Below are 25,868 nucleotides of genomic sequence, written 5' to 3'. Positions count from 1 at the left end.
ATCACTGCTTTGGCAGTGGGGGCAATTATGGTAAGCATACCAATGCTACAAGGGCCACCTTCAAGGTGGGCTGGAATGCCTTGCCAACCTCTGTCTCCGCAAATGATCCAATACCCTTTTGGCAATTGCCGTGGATATTGGTCCGTCTCCAGAAACACATCCCAACTGTTTGAAACATTTGCTGCCCTGAGAAGTTTGTTGGAACAAATGTTCCAATTGAAGGAAGGACTGTTTCCATTGTCAATTCCACCTGGTTTACCATTGGATTCTTTTCTGACCAAAGGAAACTCTTTCACTGGCACACCAACCAAACAGGTTGAGAAAGGCTTTTCTGGTTCCGAATTAGACAGACATATAGTATCCGATCCGGCAGCCTTGGCTAAGGTCACCCAAACACTCGTTTTCGGTTGATCCACAGGCAAATCTGCACGACAACAAACAATTAAAATCAAGCAAAACAAGTATACCATTTGATTCTGCCCCATCTCTTTCAAGAACTAAGTTTTGGCAGAATTCTTTCTAAACAAAAACAATAACCTAAATTTTCAGCCAAAAATTAGCTTTGTTAAACAAACATTCAGCATTCAATTCGTATACTCATAAATAACATTGGCACAAAATCAGAGTTCATGGGTTCCACCGATGCACAAAGAACGTCAGGCACAAGAGGCGTCAGGCGAGACCGGGGATCCTTCCATTCGGTCCACGTCTGCGTACTCGCTTCCTCAGTTCTAGGCTCGACAACAGGTTCTGAAGTGCGATACGGTTTGACGTTTTTGGCAGGAACCCACTTAATTCTTCCAGCACCTGTGGAAATAGAAGCATACCCTTTGCCCCACGTTATTAATTGAAACGGGCCTTCCATCTGTCCAGAGTCAGGGTTTCTAATTAGAAGAGGAGGATGTTCTTTCAGTTTTGCCTGTGTGCTATTTGAAAAGTGTCTAAAGATTGGTGGATCTGGTTCTGTACTTGAACTATTTAGAAAATTAAAACCATACAAAGCCTTACTCAGTCTCATCTGTGGGGTGATTTCCGTTCCCCCTCTCTGTTGATCTAATATGCGTTTTAAGGTTTGATGTGTTCTTTCAATGATTGCTTGGCTTGTGGGAGAGTGGGGAATACCAAAAATGTGTCGAACACCCCATTCATTTAAAAATGTGGCCAATTTTTGAGATATGTATGCGGGACCATTGTCAGTTTTTACTTCTTGGGGTATACCCAATGAAGCAAAAGCTTGCAGGAAATGATGACAGGCATGGCTGCCAGTTTCACCTGTGTGAAGGGAAGCAAAAACTGCACCAGAGAACGTGTCTATGGAAACATGAATATTTTTAAATTTACCAAAAGAAGGCTATTTAGTAACACCTGTTTGCCACAACTGTAGGCTTTGTAAGCCTCGGGGGTTGATTGCTCCTGTAGAAACAGGAGGTTGTACCAATTGACAGTCAGGGCAAGTATGAATGATAGCTTTAGCTTGACTTTTAGTGATTTGGAACATTCGCATGAGTGCTTGTGCATTTTGGTGGAAAAAGGCATGACTCAATTTTGCTTGTTCAAAAATATTTGGCAATGTGTTAGAAATGACCATTGCCAGCTTGTCCGCTCTTGCATTTCCTTCCACTAAAAATCCAGGAAGTGAAGAATGCGCCCTAATGTGAGAAACAAAATATGGATTAGTTCTATATGGCAAAGTTATAAAAAGACATGAAAGCCAACGATGTAAGTTTCATTACTAACATCCTTTAAAATGGAACCTTCTATTCTCCTGACTACATTAGCAACATAAGCAGAATCTGTGACCAAATTAAAAGGCTGAGGAAACAGCTGAAAAGCTCAAACTACTGCAGCAAGCTCAACAATTTGAGGGGATCCCTCTACTGTTTGAATATCAGATTCCCAAACATCAGTCTTTTGATTAAACCAAGTCACAACGGACTTGTGGCTTTTACCAGAGCCATCAGTGAAGAGAGTCACAGCATGTAAAGGTTCTTCACTTAATTTAGGTTTTTCTCTGAAACTCAATTTTGCTTGCAGTAGTTTGTGAGCTGGATAGTGTATGGAACAAACACCTGGAAAACCTAAGAATGCATATTGTAAATCATCAGAATTTTGCATTGCCCAATTGAAATAATCATTTTTCAATGGCAAATAGATAACTGAACATTCTTGACCTGCCAAAGTTAACAATCTGGTTCTAGCCTTAATTATAATGTATGCAATCATTTCTAAAACTGAGCAAATGGTCTTTGAAAACCTGTAGGGAGGAAAAACCCATTCCATTATTAACAAAGGATCTTGTTCTGTGGCATCCCACTGGAAAATGAGACCACAAAGCTGCATCTTCTCTCCTAAGATTGCAAGAAAGAAAGGATTTTCAGGAACGCAGGGATGAACTTGTCTTTTTTGAAGAGCTTCTGTGACTTTGTCGAGAGCAGCACGAGCTTCAGGGGTTAAAGTTCTTGGCGAAGTGATGTCGCAACTTCCTCTCAGCAAATGGAAGAGCAGACTCAGTTCATCATTGGTGATTCCCACCATCGGTCTGACCCAGTTGATTTCTCCTAGAAGTTGTTGTAACTCTTGTAGGTTTTTGACTCTGGTTCGGATCTGAATTTTCTGTGGTATTATTGTCGTCTTCCATCATCTTCCATCCCAGGTACTTCTAAGGTGAAACTTGTTGAATTTTCGTTGCAGAGATTTCAAGTCCAGCTTTTTGAATTTCAGCAACAACACAGTCGCCAGTTTCTTCCATCTCTTCCTTTCAAAGGACTCCACCCTTAAAGCCAATTTTTCTTTCTCTGTATCTATAGATTGACAAACACCAGAACAACCATGTTTTTGCTTAACTGAAAAAGAGTTTCCCGGAACCACAATTTCCCGAGTGGAAGCAGCCACCTCAGCCTCCACCCCAGGCCCAACAGAATCCAATTCAGGTTTCAGTGTCCCTGCACAAACAATTTTAGGAAGTACAGTCACTTTTTCATTTCCATCTTTTACACACTTTGTTCCATCCCCCTTACAAGAGTCACATATTTTTACATTAACAGAACAACGCGAAGAAAAGTCCAAAGGAGTCTCATTTTTTCCCAGAGAGAGAGGAGAAAGATTTTGTTCAACAGAGTTCAAAGCAATACTTTCAGCATTTGCAACAACACTTGTAACATTCTCCGATACTCACACAGTCTCCGGTTTACTGGAATTTAATGAGACAGAACCAGAAGCTTTGTTTTCTGAGTCCAAGTTGATCTTATTATTATCAGTTTGTTTAAAACAGTGCTCCAACAGCGCTCTACAAACCAGCATAAGTTCTCTTAAGCTTTCATCTTTTTTGAGATAGACTAGTTTATAGATTCTCCAGTTTATCTGATTCCAAAAATGAAAAGTAAAAGCAGACTGCAGATTTAAATCTTGCGTATTCGCTTTAACCCAGATAAGTAAGTTTTTAAGCTCAGTTTTTGAAATTTCAGAGTGACCTTTTTCTTGTAACATTGTCTCTAATTGATGAAAAACATCCCATTCAACTTTTGATAAATTCGTTCCCATTTTTGTGTTCTTTTAATAATTTTCTTTTTCGCTATTTTGCCTCCCAACGTCACCCAAGCGCTCTCCCGAGATAAGTTACTTACAATTTTCTTGGCTTCGGCGGGAGAGATGATACAGTGTGCTCCTTGTTAACACTTGGGTCTCCGCAGCTGGTACTTCCACGATTTTTCTTTCTTTTTCTTCTATTCTACGTCCTCACACGAGGCACCAATATGCGGGGGACGGGACAGGTATAAGTCCAATAGTGTCAGGAACCCACGCCTTAAAAAAGGAACCCACTAGGCCGCGGCAAAATATCCAAATATGGATAACATGGTAACCAGACCAGTGAAGAGATTTTTGCTTTTATTTCCAGCACATCAGTCTCAAAATACAAAATGGAGACATGACAGCTCACTGATCCACACCAAAAAATGTCTCCTTCAACAGGGCTCATACAGCAATACATAAAATCATCTCAGACTAGAATTCAGCCAATCAGACACAGAAAACACATCTTGACAAGCATTCTATCCAATCTTATAAAACATAGGTAATCGTAGCTAAAACAAAGACTAGTTGATAAGAGACAAAGAACAGAGTTCTATTCATGCTAACCTTCTAAAGATATACATTAAATAACCTTGTTGCCGTCCTAAAGCCAATTCTACAGAAGCCTATTGTTATTTGTCATGTCTACTGCTTGGGAAACTTTTCTGCTTGCATGGAAAACTTTTTCTGCTTGCATGGGAAACTTTTCTGCAATGCTAACAAAACTCCAGTCTAAGGCCTACATACTTCTTTGTAACCATTTCTTAAAAATCCTCTAACCTTATGGATTCCAACATTTCCCCCTCTCTGTTTGACCCAGAAGCTTTCATTTTCTTGTCGCTTGCTATTTGCGTTTCATAGCTCTATTGCAAAATTTCTGCTTATTATCTGCTGAAGACCTATTTTCACTTAACTGAAGCATTGCTATATTATGGCACAGCAACTTAATGCTGTGAAGACCCAATCCCTGAAAGAGAGATATGAATCACGTTTGGCAACAGTCACAAGGCATCGTTCAAAAAACTCTGGTCGATTCCAAGGCCTTAATTCAAAACCTTCGTTCATGTCAATACCCTCATCTACTGCTTTCGTGAGATTTCGTACACTCTCTGTGCTTCTACTTCCTAATTCTCCTGCTTGAATGACAAAAACTTCTCGGGCTGTTTTGTTCATCATTCGCCGAAGACAACAGAGTATACAAGGTGCCACTATCAATATCAGTATTAGAACACCTAATATGTAAAGACCTATCTTGCAAAGTTGCCTTAGCCAAGGTGCAAAACTCCAATTTTGAAACAAATCATCCAACCAGGAACCTCCATCTTCTTTAATTTGGGCTGTCAGATCCTTTAATTTTTGAATGCTTTTGTGAATGGATTCAGAACGATCAGACAAATTCATACAACACAATCCTTCAAATTCCTCACAACCATGTCCTTGTGCCAGTAAAAGAAAATCAATGGCTGCTCTGTTTTGAAGAGTAGCATGTCTAATACTATCAACATCGGTCAACATATCACTGATTGCGGAGGATGTGGCATTAGCTTGTTTGCTCAGCCAACATCCAACTCGATCTAATTGTCTCAATGCCACAGCTGAAGCCAATTGGGGTAGAAATATACCTGCTGAAAGCCTTCTGGCGGCATTCCAAGGCATAAAATCACTCTGACAGTTCTCATCATAATGAGGAACAGCTCTTGTTTTCCTTTGTTTCTTTTTCATCACTGCTTTGGCAGTGGGGGCAATTATGGTAAGCATACCAATGCTACAAGGGCCACCTTCAAGGTGGGCTGGAATGCCTTGCCAACCTCTGTCTCCGCAAATGATCCAATACCCTTTTGGCAATTGCCGTGGATATTGGTCCGTCTCCAGAAACACATCCCAACTGTTTGAAACATTTGCTGCCCTGAGAAGTTTTTTCGAACAAATGTTCCAATTGAAGGAAGGACTGTTTCCATTGTCAATTCCACCTGGTTTACCATTGGATTCTTTTCTGACCAAAGGAAACTCTTTCACTGGCACACCAACCAAACAGGTTGAGAAAGGCTTTTCTGGTTCCGAATTAGACAGGCATATAGTATCCGATCCGGCAGCCTTGGCTAAGGTCACCCAAACACTCGTTTTCGGTTGATCCACAGGCAAATCTGCACGACAAAAAACAATTAAAATCAAGCAAAACAAGTATACCATTTGATTCTGCCCCATCTCTTTCAAGAACTAAGTTTTGGCAGAATTCTTTCTAAACAAAAACAATAACCTAAATTTTCAGCCAAAAATTTGCTTCGTTAGACAAACATTCAGCATTCAATTCGTATACTCATAAATAACATTGGCACAAAATCAGAGTTCATGGGTTCCACCGATGCACAAAGAACGTCAGGCACAAGAGGCGTCAGGCGAGACCCGGGATCCTTCCATTCGGTCCACGTCTGCGTACTCGCTTCCTCAGTTCTAGGCTCGACAACAGGTTCTGAAGTGCGATACGGTTTGACGTTTTTGGCAGGAACCCACTTAATTCTTCCAGCACCTGTGGAAATAGAAGCATACCCTTTGCCCCACGTTATTAATTGAAACGGGCCTTCCATCTGTCCAGAGTCAGGGTTTCTAATTAGAAGAGGAGGATGTTCTTTCAGTTTTGCCTGTGTGCTATTTGAAAAGTGTCTAAAGATTGGTGGATCTGGTTCTGTACTTGAACTATTTAGAAAATTAAAACCATACAAAGCCTTACTCAGTCTCATCTGTGGGGTGATTTCCGTTCCCCCTCTCTGTTGATCTAATATGCGTTTTAAGGTTTGATGTGTTCTTTCAATGATTGCTTGGCTTGTGGGAGAGTGGGGAATACCAAAAATGTGTCGAACACCCCATTCATTTAAAAATGTGGCCAATTTTTGAGATATGTATGCGGGACCATTGTCAGTTTTTACTTCTTGGGGTATACCCAATGAAGCAAAAGCTTGCAGGAAATGATGACAGGCATGGCTGCCAGTTTCACCTGTGTGAAGGGAAGCAAAAACTGCACCAGAGAACGTGTCTATGGAAACATGAATATTTTTAAATTTACCAAAAGAAGGCTATTTAGTAACACCTGTTTGCCACAACTGTAGGCTTTGTAAGCCTCGGGGGTTGATTGCTCCTGTAGAAACAGGAGGTTGTACCAATTGACAGTCAGGGCAAGTATGAATGATAGCTTTAGCTTGACTTTTAGTGATTTGGAACATTCGCATGAGTGCTTGTGCATTTTGGTGGAAAAAGGCATGACTCAATTTTGCTTGTTCAAAAATATTTGGCAATGTGTTAGAAATGACCATTGTCAGCTTGTCCGCTCTTGCATTTCCTTCCACTAAAAATCCAGGAAGTGAAGAATGCGCCCTAATGTGAGAAACAAAATATGGATTAGTTCTATATTGCAAAGTTATAAAAAGACATGAAAGCCAACGATGTAAGTTTCATTACTAACATCCTTTAAAATGGAACCTTCTATTCTCCTGACTACATTAGCAACATAAGCAGAATCTGTGACCAAATTAAAAGGCTGAGGAAACAGCTGAAAAGCTCAAACTACTGCAGCAAGCTCAACAATTTGAGGGGATCCCTCTACTGTTTGAATATCAGATTCCCAAACATCAGTCTTTTGATTAAACCAAGTCACAACGGACTTGTGGCTTTTACCAGAGCCGTCAGTGAAGAGAGTCACAGCATGTAAAGGTTCTTCACTTAATTTAGGTTTTTCTCTGAAACTCAGTTTTGCTTGCAGTAGTTTGTGAGCTGGATAGTGTATGGAACAAACACCTGGAAAACCTAAGAATGCATATTGTAAATCATCAGAATTTTGCATTGCCCAATTGAAATAATCATTTTCAATGGCAAATAGATAACTGAACATTCTTGACCTGCCAAAGTTAACAATCTGGTTCTAGCCTTAATTATAATGTATGCAATCATTTCTAAAACTGAGCAAATGGTCTTTGAAAACCTGTAGGGAGGAAAAACCCATTCCATTATTAACAAAGGATCTTGTTCTGTGGCATCCCACTGGAAAATGAGACCACAAAGCTGCATCTTCTCTCCTAAGATTGCAAGAAAGAAAGGATTTTCAGGAACGCAGCGATGAGCTTGTCTTTTTTGAAGAGCTTCTGTGACTTTGTCGAGAGCAGCACGAGCTTCAGGGGTTAAAGTTCTTGGCGAAGTGATGTCGCAACTTCCTCTCAGCAAATGGAAGAGCGGACTCAGTTCATCATTGGTGATTCCCAGCATCGGTCTGACCCAGTTGATTTCTCCTAGAAGTTGTTGTAACTCTTGTAGGTTGTTGACTCTGGTTCGGATCTGAATTTTCTGTGGTATTATTGTCGTCTTCCATCGTCTTCCATCATCTTCCATCCCAGGTACTTCTAAGGTGAAACTTGTTGAATTTTCGTTGCAGAGATTTCAAGTCCAGCTTTTTGAATTTCAGCAACAACACAGTCGCGAGTTTCTTCCATCACATCCTTTCAAAGGACTCCACCCTTAAAGCCAATTTTTCTTTCTCTGTATCTATAGATTGACAAACCCCAGAACAACCATGTTTTTGCTTAAGTGAAAAAGAGCTCCCCGGAACCACAATTTCCCGAGTGGAAGCAGCCACCTCAGCCTCCACCCCAGGCCCAACAGAATCCAATTCAGGTTTCAGTGTCCCTGCACAAACAATTTTAGGAAGTACAGTCACTTTTTCATTTCCATCTTTTACACACTTTGTTCCATCCCCCTTACAAGAGTCACATATTTGTACATTAACAGAACAACGCGAAGAAAAGTCCAAAAGAGTCTCATTTTTTCCCAGAGAGAGAGAAGAAAGATTTTGTCCAACAGAGTTCAAAGCAATACTTTCAGCATCTGCAACAACACTTGTAACATTCTCCGATACTCACACAGTCTCCAGTTTACTGGAATTTAATGAGACAGAACCAGAAGCTTTGTTTTCTGAGTCCAAGTTGATCTTATTATTATCAGTTTGTTTAAAACAGTGCTCCAACAGCGCTCTACAAACCGGCATAAGTTCTCTTAAGCTTTCATCTTTTTTGAGAGAGACTAGTTTATAGATTCTCCAGTTTATCTGATCCCAAAAATGAAAAGTAAAAGCAGACTGCAGATTTAAATCTTGCGTATTCGCTTTAACCCAGATAAGTAAGTTTTTAAGCTCAGTTTTTGAAATTTCAGAGTGACCTTTTTCTTGTAACATTGTCTCTAATTGATGAAAAACATCCCATTCAACTTTTGATAAATTCGTTCCCATTTTTGTGTTCTTTTAATAATTTTCTTTTTCGCTATTTTGCCTCCCCACGTCACCCAAGCGCTCTCCCGAGATAAGTTACTTACAATTTTCTTGGCTTCGGCGGGAGAGATGATACAGTGTGCTCCTTGTTAACACTTGGGTCTCCGCAGCTGGTACTTCCACGATTTTTCTTTCTTTTTCTTCTATTCTACGTCCTCACACGAGGCACCAATATGCGGGGGACGGGACAGGTATAAGTCCAATAGTGTCAGGAACCCACGCCTTAAAAAAGGAACCCACTAGGCCGCGGCAAAATATCCAAATATGGATAACATGGTAACCAGACCAGTGAAGAGATTTTTGCTTTTATTTCCAGCACATCAGTCTCAAAATACAAAATGGAGACATGACAGCTCACTGATCCACACCAAAAAATGTCTCCTTCAACAGGGCTCATACAGCAATACATAAAATCATCTCAGACTAGAATTCAGCCAATCAGACACAGAAAACACATCTTGACAAGCATTCTATCCAATCTTATAAAACATAGGTAATCGTAGCTAAAACAAAGACTAGTTGATAAGAGACAAAGAACAGAGTTCTATTCATGCTAACCTTCTAAAGATATACATTAAATAACCTTGTTGCCGTCCTAAAGCCAATTCTACAGAAGCCTATTGTTATTTGTCACGTCTACTGCTTGGGAAACTTTTCTGCTTGCATGGAAAACTTTTTCTGCTTGCATTGGAAACTTTTCTGCAATGCTAACAAAACTCCAGTCTAAGGCCTACATACTTCTTTGTAACCATTTCTTAAAAATCCTCTAACCTTATGGATTCCAACATTTCCCCCTCTCTGTTTGACCCAGAAGCTTTCATTTTCTTGTCGCTTGCTATTTGCGTTTCATAGCTCTATTGCAAAATTTCTGCTTATTATCTGCTGAAGACCTATTTTCACTTAACTGAAGCATTGCTATATTATGGCACAGCAACTTAATGCTGTGAAGACCCAATCCCTGAAAGAGAGATATGAATCACGTTTGGCAACAGTCACAAGGCATCGTTCAAAAAACTCTGGTCGATTCCAAGGCCTTAATTCAAAACCTTCGTTCATGTCAATACCCTCATCTACTGCTTTCGTGAGATTTCGTACACTCTCTGTGCTTCTACTTCCTAGTTCTCCTGCTTGAATGACAAAAACTTCTCGGACTGTTTTGTTCATCATTCGCCGAAGACAACAGAGTATACAAGGTGCCACTATCAATATCAGTATTAGAACACCTAATATGTAAAGACCTATCTTGCAAAGTTGCCTTAGCCAAGGTGCAAAACTCCAATTTTGAAACAAATCATCCAACCAGGAACCTCCATCTTCTTTAATTTGGGCTGTCAGATCCTTTAATTTTTGAATGCTTTTGTGAATGGATTCAGAACGATCAGACAAATTCATACAACACAATCCTTCAAATTCCTCACAACCATGTCCTTGTGCCAGTAAGAGAAAATCAATGGCTGCTCTGTTTTGAAGAGTAGCATGTCTAATACTATCAACATCGGTCAACATATCACTGATTGCGGAGGATGTGGCATTAGCTTGTTTGCTCAGCCAACATCCAACTCGATCTAATTGTCTCAATGCCACAGCTGAAGCCAATTGGGGTAGAAATATACCTGCTGAAAGCCTTCTGGCGGCATTCCAAGGCATAAAATCACTCTGACAGTTCTCATCATAATGAGGAACAGCTCTTGTTTTCCTTTGTTTCTTTTTCATCACTGCTTTGGCAGTGGGGGCAATTATGGTAAGCATACCAATGCTACAAGGGCCACCTTCAAGGTGGGCTGGAATGCCTTGCCAACCTCTGTCTCCGCAAATGATCCAATACCCTTTTGGCAATTGCCGTGGATATTGGTCCGTCTCCAGAAACACATCCCAACTGTTTGAAACATTTGCTGCCCTGAGAAGTTTTTTCGAACAAATGTTCCAATTGAAGGAAGGACTGTTTCCATTGTCAATTCCACCTGGTTTACCATTGGATTCTTTTCTGACCAAAGGAAACTCTTTCACTGGCACACCAACCAAACAGGTTGAGAAAGGCTTTTCTGGTTCCGAATTAGACAGGCATATAGTATCCGATCCGGCAGCCTTGGCTAAAGTCACCCAAACACTCGTTTTCGGTTGATCCACAGGCAAATCTGCACGACAAAAAACAATTAACATCAAGCAAAACAAGTATACCATTTGATTCTGCCCCATCTCTTTCAAGAACTAAGTTTTGGCAGAATTCTTTCTAAACAAAAACAATAACCTAAATTTTCAGCCAAAAATTTGCTTCGTTAGACAAACATTCAGCATTCAATTCGTATACTCATAAATAACATTGGCACAAAATCAGAGTTCATGGGTTCCACCGATGCACAAAGAACGTCAGGCACAAGAGGCGTCAGGCGAGACCCGGGATCCTTCCATTCGGTCCACGTCTGCGTACTCGCTTCCTCAGTTCTAGGCTCGACAACAGGTTCTGAAGTGCGATACGGTTTGACGTTTTTGGCAGGAACCCACTTAATTCTTCCAGCACCTGTGGAAATAGAAGCATACCCTTTGCCCCACGTTATTAATTGAAACGGAACTTCCATCTGTCCAGAGTCAGGGTTTCTAATTAGAAGAGGAGGATGTTCTTTCAGTTTTGCCTGTGTGCTATTTGAAAAGTGTCTAAAGATTGGTGGATCTGGTTCTGTACTTGAACTATTTAGAAAATTAAAACCATACAAAGCCTTACTCAGTCTCATCTGTGGGGTGATTTCCGTTCCCCCTCTCTGTTGATCTAATATGCGTTTTAAGGTTTGATGTGTTCTTTCAATGATTGCTTGGCTTGTGGGAGAGTGGGGAATACCAAAAATGTGTCGAACACCCCATTCATTTAAAAATGTGGCCAATTTTTGAGATATGTATGCGGGACCATTGTCAGTTTTTACTTCTTGGGGTATACCCAATGAAGCAAAAGCTTGCAGGAAATGATGACAGGCATGGCTGCCAGTTTCACCTGTGTGAAGGGAAGCAAAAACTGCACCAGAGAACGTGTCTATGGAAACATGAATATTTTTAAATTTACCAAAAGAAGGCTATTTAGTAACACCTGTTTGCCACAACTGTAGGCTTTGTAAGCCTCGGGGGTTGATTGCTCCTGTAGAAACAGGAGGTTGTACCAATTGACAGTCAGGGCAAGTATGAATGATAGCTTTAGCTTGACTTTTAGTGATTTGGAACATTCGCATGAGTGCTTGTGCATTTTGGTGGAAAAAGGCATGACTCAATTTTGCTTGTTCAAAAATATTTGGCAATGTGTTAGAAATGACCATTGTCAGCTTGTCCGCTCTTGCATTTCCTTCCACTAAAAATCCAGGAAGTGAAGAATGCGCCCTAATGTGAGAAACAAAATATGGATTAGTTCTATATTGCAAAGTTATAAAAAGACATGAAAGCCAACGATGCAAAGTTTCATTACTAACATCCTTTAAAATGGAACCTTCTATTCTCCTGACTACATTAGCAACATAAGCAGAATCTGTGACCAAATTAAAAGGCTGAGGAAACAGCTGAAAAGCTCAAACTACTGCAGCAAGCTCAACAATTTGAGGGGATCCCTCTACTGTTTGAATATCAGATTCCCAAACATCAGTCTTTTGATTAAACCAAGTCACAACGGACTTGTGGCTTTTACCAGAGCCATCAGTGAAGAGAGTCACAGCATGTAAAGGTTCTTCACTTAATTTAGGTTTTTCTCTGAAACTCAATTTTGCTTGCAGTAGTTTGTGAGCTGGATAGTGTATGGAACAAACACCTGGAAAACCTAAGAATGCATATTGTAAATCATCAGAATTTTGCATTGCCCAATTGAAATAATCATTTTTCAATGGCAAATAGATAACTGAACATTCTTGACCTGCCAAAGTTAACAATCTGGTTCTAGCCTTAATTATAATGTATGCAATCATTTCTAAAACTGAGCAAATGGTCTTTGAAAACCTGTAGGGAGGAAAAACCCATTCCATTATTAACAAAGGATCTTGTTCTGTGGCATCCCACTGGAAAATGAGACCACAAAGCTGCATCTTCTCTCCTAAGATTGCAAGAAAGAAAGGATTTTCAGGAACGCAGCGATGAGCTTGTCTTTTTTGAAGAGCTTCTGTGACTTTGTCGAGAGCAGCACGAGCTTCAGGGGTTAAAGTTCTTGGCGAAGTGATGTCGCAACTTCCTCTCAGCAAATGGAAGAGCGGACTCAGTTCATCATTGGTGATTCCCAGCATCGGTCTGACCCAGTTGATTTCTCCTAGAAGTTGTTGTAACTCTTGTAGGTTGTTGACTCTGGTTCGGATCTGAATTTTCTGTGGTATTATTGTCGTCTTCCATCGTCTTCCATCATCTTCCATCCCAGGTACTTCTAAGGTGAAACTTGTTGAATTTTCGTTGCAGAGATTTCAAGTCCAGCTTTTTGAATTTCAGCAACAACACAGTCGCGACTTTCTTCCATCTCTTCCTTTCAAAGGACTCCACCCTTAAAGCCAGTTTTTCTTTCTCTGTATCTATAGATTGACAAACAGCAGAACAACCATGTTTTTGCTTAACTGAAAAAGAGTTCCCCGGAACCACAATTTCCCGAGTGGAAGAAGCCACCTCAGCCTCCATCCCAGGCCCAACAGAATCCAATTCAGGTTTCAGTGTCCCTGCACAAACAATTTTAGGAAGTACAGTCACTTTTTCATTTCCATCTTTTACACACTTTGTTCCATCCCCCTTACAAGAGTCACATATTTTTACATTAACAGAACAACGCGAAGAAAAGTCCAAAAGAGTCTCATTTTTTCCCAGAGAGAGAGAAGAAAGATTTTGTTCAACAGAGTTCAAAGCAATACTTTCAGCATTTGCAACAACACTTGTAACATTCTCCGATACTCACACAGTCTCCGGTTTACTGGAATTTAATGAGACAGAACCAGAAGCTTTGTTTTCTGAGTCCAAGTTGATCTTATTATTATCAGTTTGTTTAAAACAGCGCCCCAACAGCGCTCTACAAACCGGCATAAGTTCTCTTAAGCTTTCATCTTTTTTGAGAGAGACTAGTTTATAGATTCTCCAGTTTATCTGATCCCAAAAATGAAAAGTAAAAGCAGACTGCAGATTTAAATCTTGCGTATTCGCTTTAACCCAGATAAGTAAGTTTTTAAGCTCAGTTTTTGAAATTTCAGAGTGACCTTTTTCTTGTAACATTGCCTCTAATTGATGAAAAACATCCCATTCAACTTTTGATAAATTCGTTCCCATTTCTGTGTTCTTTTAATAATTTTCTTTTTCGCTATTTTGCCTCCCAACGTCACCCAAGCGCTCTCCTGAGATAAGTTACTTACAATTTTCTTGGCTTCGGCGGGAGAGATGATACAGTGTGCTCCTTGTTAACACTTGGGTCTCCGCAGCTGGTACTTCCACGATTTTTCTTTCTTTTTCTTCTATTCTACGTCCTCACACGAGGCACCAATATGCGGGGGACGGGACAGGTATAAGTCCAATGGTGTCAGGAGCCCACGCCTTAAAAAAGGAACCCACTAGGCCGCAGCAAAATATCCAAATATGGATAACATGGTAACCAGACCAGTGAAGAGATTTTTGCTTTTATTTCCAGCACATCAGTCTCAAAATACAAAATGGAGACATGACAGCTCACTGATCCACACCAAAAAATGTCTCCTTCAACAGGGCTCATACAGCAATACATAAAATCATCTCAGACTAGAATTCAGCCAATCAGACACAGAAAACACATCTTGACAAGCATTCTATCCAATCTTATAAAACATAGGTAATCGTAGCTAAAACAAAGACTAGTTGATAAGAGACAAAGAACAGAGTTCTATTCATGCTAACCTTCTAAAGATATACATTAAATAACCTTGTTGCCGTCCTAAAGCCAATTCTACAGAAGCCTATTGTTATTTGTCACGTCTACTGCTTGGGAAACTTTTCTGCTTGCATGGAAAACTTTTTCTGCTTGCATGGGGAACTTTTCTGCAATGCTAACAAAACTCCTGTCTAAGGCCTACATACTTCTTTGTAACCATTTCTTAAAAATCCTCTAACCTTATGGATTCCAACATTTCCCCCTCTCTGTTTGACCCAGAAGCTTTCATTTTCTTGTCGCTTGCTATTTGCGTTTCATAGCTCTATTGCACAATTTCTGCTTATTATCTGCTGAAGACCTATTTTCACTAAACTGAAGCATTGCTATATTACGGCACAGCAACTTAATGCTGTGAAGACCCAATCCCTGAAAGAGAGATATGAATCACGTTTGGCAACAGTCACAAGGCATCGTTCAAAAAACTCTGGTCGATTCCAAGGCCTTAATTCAAAACCTTCGTTCATGTCAATACCCTCATCTACTGCTTTCGTGAGATTTCGTACACTCTCTGTGCTTCTACTTCCTAGTTCTCCTGCTTGAATGACAAAAACTTCTCGGACTGTTTTGTTCATCATTCGCCGAAGACAACAGAGTATACAAGGTGCCACTATCAATATCAGTATTAGAACACCTAATATGTAAAGACCTATCTTGCAAAGTTGCCTTAGCCAAGGTGCAAAACTCCAATTTTGAAACAAATCATCCAACCAGGAACCTCCATCTTCTTTAATTTGGGCTGTCAGATCCTTTAATTTTTGAATGCTTTTGTGAATGGATTCAGAACGATCAGACAAATTCATACAACACAATCCTTCAAATTCCTCACAACCATGTCCTTGTGCCAGTAAGAGAAAATCAATGGCTGCTCTGTTTTGAAGAGTAGCATGTCTAATACTATCAACATCGGTCAACATATCACTGATTGCGGAGGATGTGGCATTAGCTTGTTTGCTCAGCCAACATCCAACTCGATCTAATTGTCTCAATGCCACAGCTGAAGCCAATTGGGGTAGAAATATACCTGCTGAAAGCCTTCTGGCGGCATTCCAAGGCATAAAATCACTCTGACAGTTCTCATCATAATGAGGAACAGCTCTTGTTTTCCTTTGTTTCTTTTTCATCACTGCTTTGGCAGTGGGGGCAATTATGGTAAGCATACCAATGCTACAAGGGCCACCTTCAAGGTGGGCTGGAATGCCTTGCCAACCTCTGTCTCCGCAAATGATCCAATACCCTTTTGGCAATTGCCGTGGATATTGGTCCGTCTCCAGAAACACATCCCAACTGTTTGAAACATTTGCTGCCCTGAGAAGTTTTTTCGAACAAATGTTCCAATTGAAGGAAGGACTGTTTCCATTGTCAATTCCACCTGGTTTACCATTGGATTCTTTTCTGACCAAAGGAAACTCTTTCACTGGCACACCAACCAAACAGGTTGAGAAAGGCTTTTCTGGTTCCGAATTAGACAGGCATATAGTATCCGATCCGGCAGCCTTGGCTAAGGTCACCCAAACACTCGTTTTCGGTTGATCCACAGGCAAATCTGCACGACAAAAAACAATTAAAATCAAGCAAAACAAGTATACCATTTGATTCTGCCCCATCTCTTTCAAGAACTAAGTTTTGGCAGAATTCTTTCTAAACAAAAACAATAACCTAAATTTTCAGCCAAAAATTTGCTTCGTTAGACAAACATTCAGCATTCAATTCGTATACTCATAAATAACATTGGCACAAAATCAGAGTTCATGGGTTCCACCGATGCACAAAGAACGTCAGGCACAAGAGGCGTCAGGCGAGACCCGGGATCCTTCCATTCGGTCCACGTCTGCGTACTCGCTTCCTCAGTTCTAGGCTCGACAACAGGTTCTGAAGTGCGATACGGTTTGACGTTTTTGGCAGGAACCCACTTAATTCTTCCAGCACCTGTGGAAATAGAAGCATACCCTTTGCCCCACGTTATTAATTGAAACGAAACTTCCATCTGTCCAGAGTCAGGGTTTCTAATTAGAAGAGGAGGATGTTCTTTCAGTTTTGCCTGTGTGCTATCTGAAAAGTGTCTAAAGATTGGTGGATCTGGTTCTGTACTTGAACTATTTAGAAAATTAAAACCATACAAAGCCTTACTCAGTCTCATCTGTGGGATGATTTCCGTTCCCCCTCTCTGTTGATCTAATATGCGTTTTAAGGTTTGATGTGTTCTTTCAATGATTGCTTGGCTTGTGGGAGAGTGGGGAATACCAAAAATGTGTCGAACACCCCATTCATTTAAAAATGTGGCCAATTTTTGAGATATGTATGCGGGACCATTGTCAGTTTTTACTTCTTGGGGTATACCCAATGAAGCAAAAGCTTGCAGGAAATGATGACAGGCATGGCTGCCAGTTTCACCTGTGTGAAGGGAAGCAAAAACTGCACCAGAGAACGTGTCTATGGAAACATGAATATTTTTAAATTTACCAAAAGAAGGCTATTTAGTAACACCTGTTTGCCACAACTGTAGGCTTTGTAAGCCTCGGGGGTTGATTGCTCCTGTAGAAACAGGAGGTTGTACCAATTGACAGTCAGGGCAAGTATGAATGATAGCTTTAGCTTGACTTTTAGTGATTTGGAACATTCGCATGAGTGCTTGTGCATTTTGGTGGAAAAAGGCATGACTCAATTTTGCTTGTTCAAAAATATTTGGCAATGTGTTAGAAATGACCATTGTCAGCTTGTCCGCTCTTGCATTTCCTTCCACTAAAAATCCAGGAAGTGAAGAATGCGCCCTAATGTGAGAAACAAAATATGGATTAGTTCTATATTGCAAAGTTATAAAAAGACATGAAAGCCAACGATGTAAGTTTCATTACTAACATCCTTTAAAATGGAACCTTCTATTCTCCTGACTACATTAGCAACATAAGCAGAATCTGTGACCAAATTAAAAGGCTGAGGAAACAGCTGAAAAGCTCAAACTACTGCAGCAAGCTCAACAATTTGAGGGGATCCCTCTACTGTTTGAATATCAGATTCCCAAACATCAGTCTTTTGATTAAACCAAGTCACAACGGACTTGTGGCTTTTACCAGAGCCATCAGTGAAGAGAGTCACAGCATGTAAAGGTTCTTCACTTAATTTAGGTTTTTCTCTGAAACTCAATTTTGCTTGCAGTAGTTTGTGAGCTGGATAGTGTAAGGAACGAACACCTGGAAAACCTAAGAATGCATATTGTAAATCATCAGAATTTTGCATTGCCCAATTGAAATAATCATTTTTCAATGGCAAATAGATAACTGAACATTCTTGACCTGCCAAAGTTAACAATCTGGTTCTAGCCTTAATTATAATGTATGCAATCATTTCTAAAACTGAGCAAATGGTCTTTGAAAACCTGTAGGGAGGAAAAACCCATTCCATTATTAACAAAGGATCTTGTTCTGTGGCATCCCACTGGAAAATGAGACCACAAAGCTGCATCTTCTCTCCTAAGATTGCAAGAAAGAAAGGATTTTCAGGAACGCAGCGATGAGCTTGTCTTTTTTGAAGAGCTTCTGTGACTTTGTCGAGAGCAGCACGAGCTTCAGGGGTTAAAGTTCTTGGCGAAGTGATGTCGCAACTTCCTCTCAGCAAATGGAAGAGCGGACTCAGTTCATCATTGGTGATTCCCAGCATCTGTCTGACCCAGTTGATTTCTCCTAGAAGTTGTTGTAACTCTTGTAGGTTGTTGACTCTGGTTCGGATCTGAATTTTCTGTGGTATTATTGTCGTCTTCCATCGTCTTCCATCATCTTCCATCCCAGGTACTTCTAAGGTGAAACTTGTTGAATTTTCGTTGCAGAGATTTCAAGTCCAGCTTTTTGAATTTCAGCAACAACACAGTCGCGAGTTTCTTCCATCATTCCTTTCAAAGGACTCCACCCTTAAAGCCAATTTTTCTTTCTCTGTATCTATAGATTGACAAACACCAGAACAACCATGTTTTTGCTTAACTGAAAAAGAGTTCCCCGGAACCACAATTTCCCGAGTGGAAGAAGCCACCTCAGCCTCCACCCCAGGCCCAACAGAATCCAATTCAGGTTTCAGTGTCCCTGCACAAACAATTTTAGGAAGTACAGTCACTTTTTCATTTCCATCTTTTACACACTTTGTTCCATCCCCCTTACAAGAGTCACATATTTTTACATTAACAGAACAACGCGAAGAAAAGTCCAAAAGAGTCTCATTTTTTCCCAGAGAGAGAGAAGAAAGATTTTGTTCAACAGAGTTCAAAGCAATACTTTCAGCATTTGCAACAACACGTGTAACATTCTCCGATACTCACACAGTCTCCGGTTTACTGGAATTTAATGAGACAGAACCAGAAGCTTTGTTTTCTGAGTCCAAGTTGATCTTATTATTATCAGTTTGTTTAAAACAGCGCCCCAACAGCGCTCTACAAACCGGCATAAGTTCTCTTAAGCTTTCATCTTTTTTGAGAGAGACTAGTTTATAGATTCTCCAGTTTATCTGATCCCAAAAATGAAAAGTAAAAGCAGACTGCAGATTTAAATCTTGCGTATTCGCTTTAACCCAGATAAGTAAGTTTTTAAGCTCAGTTTTTGAAATTTCAGAGTGACCTTTTTCTTGTAACATTGCCTCTAATTGATGAAAAACATCCCATTCAACTTTTGATAAATTCGTTCCCATTTCTGTGTTCTTTTAATAATTTTCTTTTTCGCTATTTTGCCTCCCAACGTCACCCAAGCGCTCTCCTGAGATAAGTTACTTACAATTTTCTTGGCTTCGGCGGGAGAGATGATACAGTGTGCTCCTTGTTAACACTTGGGTCTCCGCAGCTGGTACTTCCACGATTTTTCTTTCTTTTTCTTCTATTCTACGTCCTCACACGAGGCACCAATATGCGGGGGACGGGACAGGTATAAGTCCAATAGTGTCAGGAACCCACGCCTTAAAAAAGGAACCCACTAGGCCGCGGCAAAATATCCAAATATGGATAACATGGTAACCAGACCAGTGAAGAGATTTTTGCTTTTATTTCCAGCACATCAGTCTCAAAATACAAAATGGAGACATGACAGCTCACTGATCCACACCAAAAAATGTCTCCTTCAACAGGGCTCATACAGCAATACATAAAATCATCTCAGACTAGAATTCAGCCAATCAGACACAGAAAACACATCTTGACAAGCATTCTATCCAATCTTATAAAACATAGGTAATCGTAGCTAAAACAAAGACTAGTTGATAAGAGACAAAGAACAGAGTTCTATTCATGCTAACCTTCTAAAGATATACATTAAATAACCTTGTTGCCATCCTAAAGCCAGTTCTACAGAAGCCTATTGTTATTTGTCACGTCTACTGCTTGGGAAACTTTTCTGCTTGCATGGAAAACTTTTTCTGCTTGCATGGGAAGCTTTTCTGCAATGCTAACAAAACTCCAGTCTAAGGCCTACATACTTCTTTGTAACCATTTCTTAAAAATCCTCTAACCTTATGGATTCCAACATTTCCCCCTCTCTGTTTGACCCAGAAGCTTTCATTTTCTTGTCGCTTGCTATTTGCGTTTCATAGCTCTATTGCAAAATTTCTGCTTATTATCTGCTGAAGACCTATTTTCACTAAACTGAAGCATTGCTATATTACGGCACAGCAACTTAATGCTGTGAAGACCCAATCCCTGAAAGAGAGATATGAATCACGTTTGGCAACAGTCACAAGGCATCGTTCAAAAAACTCTGGTCGATTCCAAGGCCTTAATTCAAAACCTTCGTTCATGTCAATACCCTCATCTACTGCTTTCGTGAGATTTCGTACACTCTCTGTGCTTCTACTTCCTAGTTCTCCTGCTTGAATGACAAAAACTTCTCGGACTGTTTTGTTCATCATTCGCCGAAGACAACAGAGTATACAAGGTGCCACTATCAATATCAGTATTAGAACACCTAATATGTAAAGACCTATCTTGCAAAGTTGCCTTAGCCAAGGTGCAAAACTCCAATTTTGAAACAAATCATCCAACCAGGAACCTCCATCTTCTTTAATTTGGGCTGTCAGATCCTTTAATTTTTGAATGCTTTTGTGAATGGATTCAGAACGATCAGACAAATTCATACAACACAATCCTTCAAATTCCTCACAACCATGTCCTTGTGCCAGTAAGAGAAAATCAATGGCTGCTCTGTTTTGAAGAGTAGCATGTCTAATACTATCAACATCGGTCAACATATCACTGATTGCGGAGGATGTGGCATTAGCTTGTTTGCTCAGCCAACATCCAACTCGATCTAATTGTCTCAATGCCACAGCTGAAGCCAATTGGGGTAGAAATATACCTGCTGAAAGCCTTCTGGCGGCATTCCAAGGCATAAAATCACTCTGACAGTTCTCATCATAATGAGGAACAGCTCTTGTTTTCCTTTGTTTCTTTTTCATCACTGCTTTGGCAGTGGGGGCAATTATGGTAAGCATACCAATGCTACAAGGGCCACCTTCAAGGTGGGCTGGAATGCCTTGCCAACCTCTGTCTCCGCAAATGATCCAATACCCTTTTGGCAATTGCCGTGGATATTGGTCCGTCTCCAGAAACACATCCCAACTGTTTGAAACATTTGCTGCCCTGAGAAGTTTTTTCGAACAAATGTTCCAATTGAAGGAAGGACTGTTTCCATTGTCAATTCCACCTGGTTTACCATTGGATTCTTTTCTGACCAAAGGAAACTCTTTCACTGGCACACCAACCAAACAGGTTGAGAAAGGCTTTTCTGGTTCCGAATTAGACAGGCATATAGTATCCGATCCGGCAGCCTTGGCTAAGGTCACCCAAACACTCGTTTTCGGTTGATCCACAGGCAAATCTGCACGACAAAAAACAATTAAAATCAAGCAAAACAAGTATACCATTTGATTCTGCCCCATCTCTTTCAAGAACTAAGTTTTGGCAGAATTCTTTCTAAACAAAAACAATAACCTAAATTTTCAGCCAAAAATTTGCTTCGTTAGACAAACATTCAGCATTCAATTCGTATACTCATAAATAACATTGGCACAAAATCAGAGTTCATGGGTTCCACCGATGCACAAAGAACGTCAGGCACAAGAGGCGTCAGGCGAGACCCGGGATCCTTCCATTCGGTCCACGTCTGCGTACTCGCTTCCTCAGTTCTAGGCTCGACAACAGGTTCTGAAGTGCGATACGGTTTGACGTTTTTGGCAGGAACCCACTTAATTCTTCCAGCACCTGTGGAAATAGAAGCATACCCTTTGCCCCACGTTATTAATTGAAACGGGCCTTCCATCTGTCCAGAGTCAGGGTTTCTAATTAGAAGAGGAGGATGTTCTTTCAGTTTTGCCTGTGTGCTATTTGAAAAGTGTCTAAAGATTGGTGGATCTGGTTCTGTACTTGAACTATTTAGAAAATTAAAACCATACAAAGCCTTACTCAGTCTCATCTGTGGGGTGATTTCCGTTCCCCCTCTCTGTTGATCTAATATGCGTTTTAAGGTTTGATGTGTTCTTTCAATGATTGCTTGGCTTGTGGGAGAGTGGGGAATACCAAAAATGTGTCGAACACCCCATTCATTTAAAAATGTGGCCAATTTTTGAGATATGTATGCGGGACCATTGTCAGTTTTTACTTCTTGGGGTATACCCAATGAAGCAAAAGCTTGCAGGAAATGATGACAGGCATGGCTGCCAGTTTCACCTGTGTGAAGGGAAGCAAAAACTGCACCAGAGAACGTGTCTATGGAAACATGAATATTTTTAAATTTACCAAAAGAAGGCTATTTAGTAACACCTGTTTGCCACAACTGTAGGCTTTGTAAGCCTCGGGGGTTGATTGCTCCTGTAGAAACAGGAGGTTGTACCAATTGACAGTCAGGGCAAGTATGAATGATAGCTTTAGCTTGACTTTTAGTGATTTGGAACATTCGCATGAGTGCTTGTGCATTTTGGTGGAAAAAGGCATGACTCAATTTTGCTTGTTCAAAAATATTTGGCAATGTGTTAGAAACGACCATTGTCAGCTTGTCCGCTCTTGCATTTCCTTCCACTAAAAATCCAGGAAGTGAAGAATGCGCCCTAATGTGAGAAACAAAATATGGATTAGTTCTATATTGCAAAGTTATAAAAAGACATGAAAGCCAACGATGTACAGTTTCATTACTAACATCCTTTAAAATGGAACCTTCTATTCTCCTGACTACATTAGCAACATAAGCAGAATCTGTGACCAAATTAAAAGGCTGAGGAAACAGCTGAAAAGCTCAAACTACTGCAGCAAGCTCAACAATTTGAGGGGATCCCTCTACTGTTTGAATATCAGATTCCCAAACATCAGTCTTTTGATTAAACCAAGTCACAACGGACTTGTGGCTTTTACCAGAGCCATCAGTGAAGAGAGTCACAGCATGTAAAGGTTCTTCACTTAATTTAGGTTTTTCTCTGAAACTCAATTTTGCTTGCAGTAGTTTGTGAGCTGGATAGTGTATGGAACAAACACCTGGAAAACCTAAGAATGCATATTGTAAATCATCAGAATTTTGCATTGCCCAATTGAAATAATCATTTTTCAATGGCAAATAGATAACTGAACATTCTTGACCTGCCAAAGTTAACAATCTGGTTCTAGCCTTAATTATAATGTATGCAATCATTTCTAAAACTGAGCAAATGGTCTTTGAAAACCTGTAGGGAGGAAAAACCCATTCCATTATTAACAAAGGATCTTGTTCTGTGGCATCCCACTGGAAAATGAGACCACAAAGCTGCATCTTCTCTCCTAAGATTGCAAGAAAGAAAGGATTTTCAGGAACGCAGCGATGAGCTTGTCTTTTTTGAAGAGCTTCTGTGACTTTGTCGAGAGCAGCACGAGCTTCAGGGGTTAAAGTTCTTGGCAAAGTGATGTCGCAACTTCCTCTCAGCAAATGGAAGAGCGGACTCAGTTCATCATTGGTGATTCCCAGCATCGGTCTGACCCAGTTGATTTCTCCTAGAAGTTGTTGTAACTCTTGTAGGTTGTTGACTCTGGTTCGGATCTGAATTTTCTGTGGTATTATTGTCGTCTTCCATCGTCTTCCATCATCTTCCATCCCAGGTACTTCTAAGGTGAAACTTGTTGAATTTTCGTTGCAGAGATTTCAAGTCCAGCTTTTTGAATTTCAGCAACAACACAGTCGCCAGTTTCTTCCATCTCTTCCTTTCAAAGGACTCAACCCTTAAAGCCAATTTTTCTTTCTCTGTATCTATAGATTGACAAACACCAGAACAACCATGTTTTTGCTTAACTGAAAAAGAGTTCCCCGGAACCACAATTTCCCGAGTGGAAGAAGCCACCTCAGCCTCCACCCCAGGCCCAACAGAATCCAATTCAGGTTTCAGTGTCCCTGCACAAACAATTTTAGGAAGTACTGTCACTTTTTCATTTCCATCTTTTACACACTTTGTTCCATCCCCCTTACAAGAGTCACATATTTTTACATTAACAGAACAACGCGAAGAAAAGTCCAAAAGAGTCTCATTTTTTCCCAGAGAGAGAGAAGAAAGATTTTGTTCAACAGAGTTCAAAGCAATACTTTCAGCATCTGCAACAACACTTGTAACATTCTCCGATACTCACACAGTCTCCAGTTTACTGGAATTTAATGAGACAGAACCAGAAGCTTTGTTTTCTGAGTCCAAGTTGATCTTATTATTATCCGTTTGTTTAAAACAGTGCTCCAACAGCGCTCTACAAACCGGCATAAGTTCTCTTAAGCTTTCATCTTTTTTGAGAGAGACTAGTTTATAGATTCTCCAGTTTATCTGATCCCAAAAATGAAAAGTAAAAGCAGACTGCAGATTTAAATCTTGCGTATTCGCTTTAACCCAGATAAGTAAGTTTTTAAGCTCAGTTTTTGAAATTTCAGAGTGACCTTTTTCTTGTAACATTGTCTCTAATTGATGAAAAACATCCCATTCAACTTTTGATAAATTCGTTCCCATTTTTGTGTTCTTTTAATAATTTTCTTTTTCGCTATTTTGCCTCCCCACGTCACCCAAGCGCTCTCCCGAGATAAGTTACTTACAATTTTCTTGGCTTCGGCGGGAGAGATGATACAGTGTGCTCCTTGTTAACACTTGGGTCTCCGCAGCTGGTACTTCCACGATTTTTCTTTCTTTTTCTTCTATTCTACGTCCTCACACGAGGCACCAATATGCGGGGGACGGGACAGGTATAAGTCCAATAGTGTCAGGAACCCACGCCTTAAAAAAGGAACCCACTAGGCCGCGGCAAAATATCCAAATATGGATAACATGGTAATCAGACCAGTGAAGAGATTTTTGCTTTTATTTCCAGCACATCAGTCTCAAAATACAAAATGGAGACATGACAGCTCACTGATCCACACCAAAAAATGTCTCCTTCAACAGGGCTCATACAGCAATACATAAAATCATCTCAGACTAGAATTCAGCCAATCAGACACAGAAAACACATCTTGACAAGCATTCTATCCAATCTTATAAAACATAGGTAATCGTAGCTAAAACAAAGACTAGTTGATAAGAGACAAAGAACAGAGTTCTATTCATGCTAACCTTCTAAAGATATACATTAAATAACCTTGTTGCCATCCTAAAGCCTATTCTACAGAAGCCTATTGTTATTTGTCACGTCTACTGCTTGGGAAACTTTTCTGCTTGCATGGAAAACTTTTTCTGCTTGCATGGGAAACTTTTCTGCAATGCTAACAAAACTCCAGTCTAAGGCCTACATACTTCTTTGTAACCATTTCTTAAAAATCCTCTAACCTTATGGATTCCAACATTTCCCCCTCTCTGTTTGACCCAGAAGCTTTCATTTTCTTGTCGCTTGCTATTTGCGTTTCATAGCTCTATTGCAAAATTTCTGCTTATTATCTGCTGAAGACCTATTTTCACTAAACTGAAGCATTGCTATATTACGGCACAGCAACTTAATGCTGTGAAGACCCAATCCCTGAAAGAGAGATATGAATCACGTTTGGCAACAGTCACAAGGCATCGTTCAAAAAACTCTGGTCGATTCCAAGGCCTTAATTCAAAACCTTCGTTCATGTCAATACCCTCATCTACTGCTTTCGTGAGATT

The sequence above is a fragment of the Melospiza melodia genome, chromosome W (genome assembly GCF_035770615.1).
Source record: "Melospiza melodia melodia isolate bMelMel2 chromosome W, bMelMel2.pri, whole genome shotgun sequence".
Classification (NCBI taxonomy): Eukaryota; Metazoa; Chordata; class Aves; order Passeriformes; family Passerellidae; genus Melospiza; species Melospiza melodia.
This window is presented reverse-complemented; position numbering follows the sequence as displayed.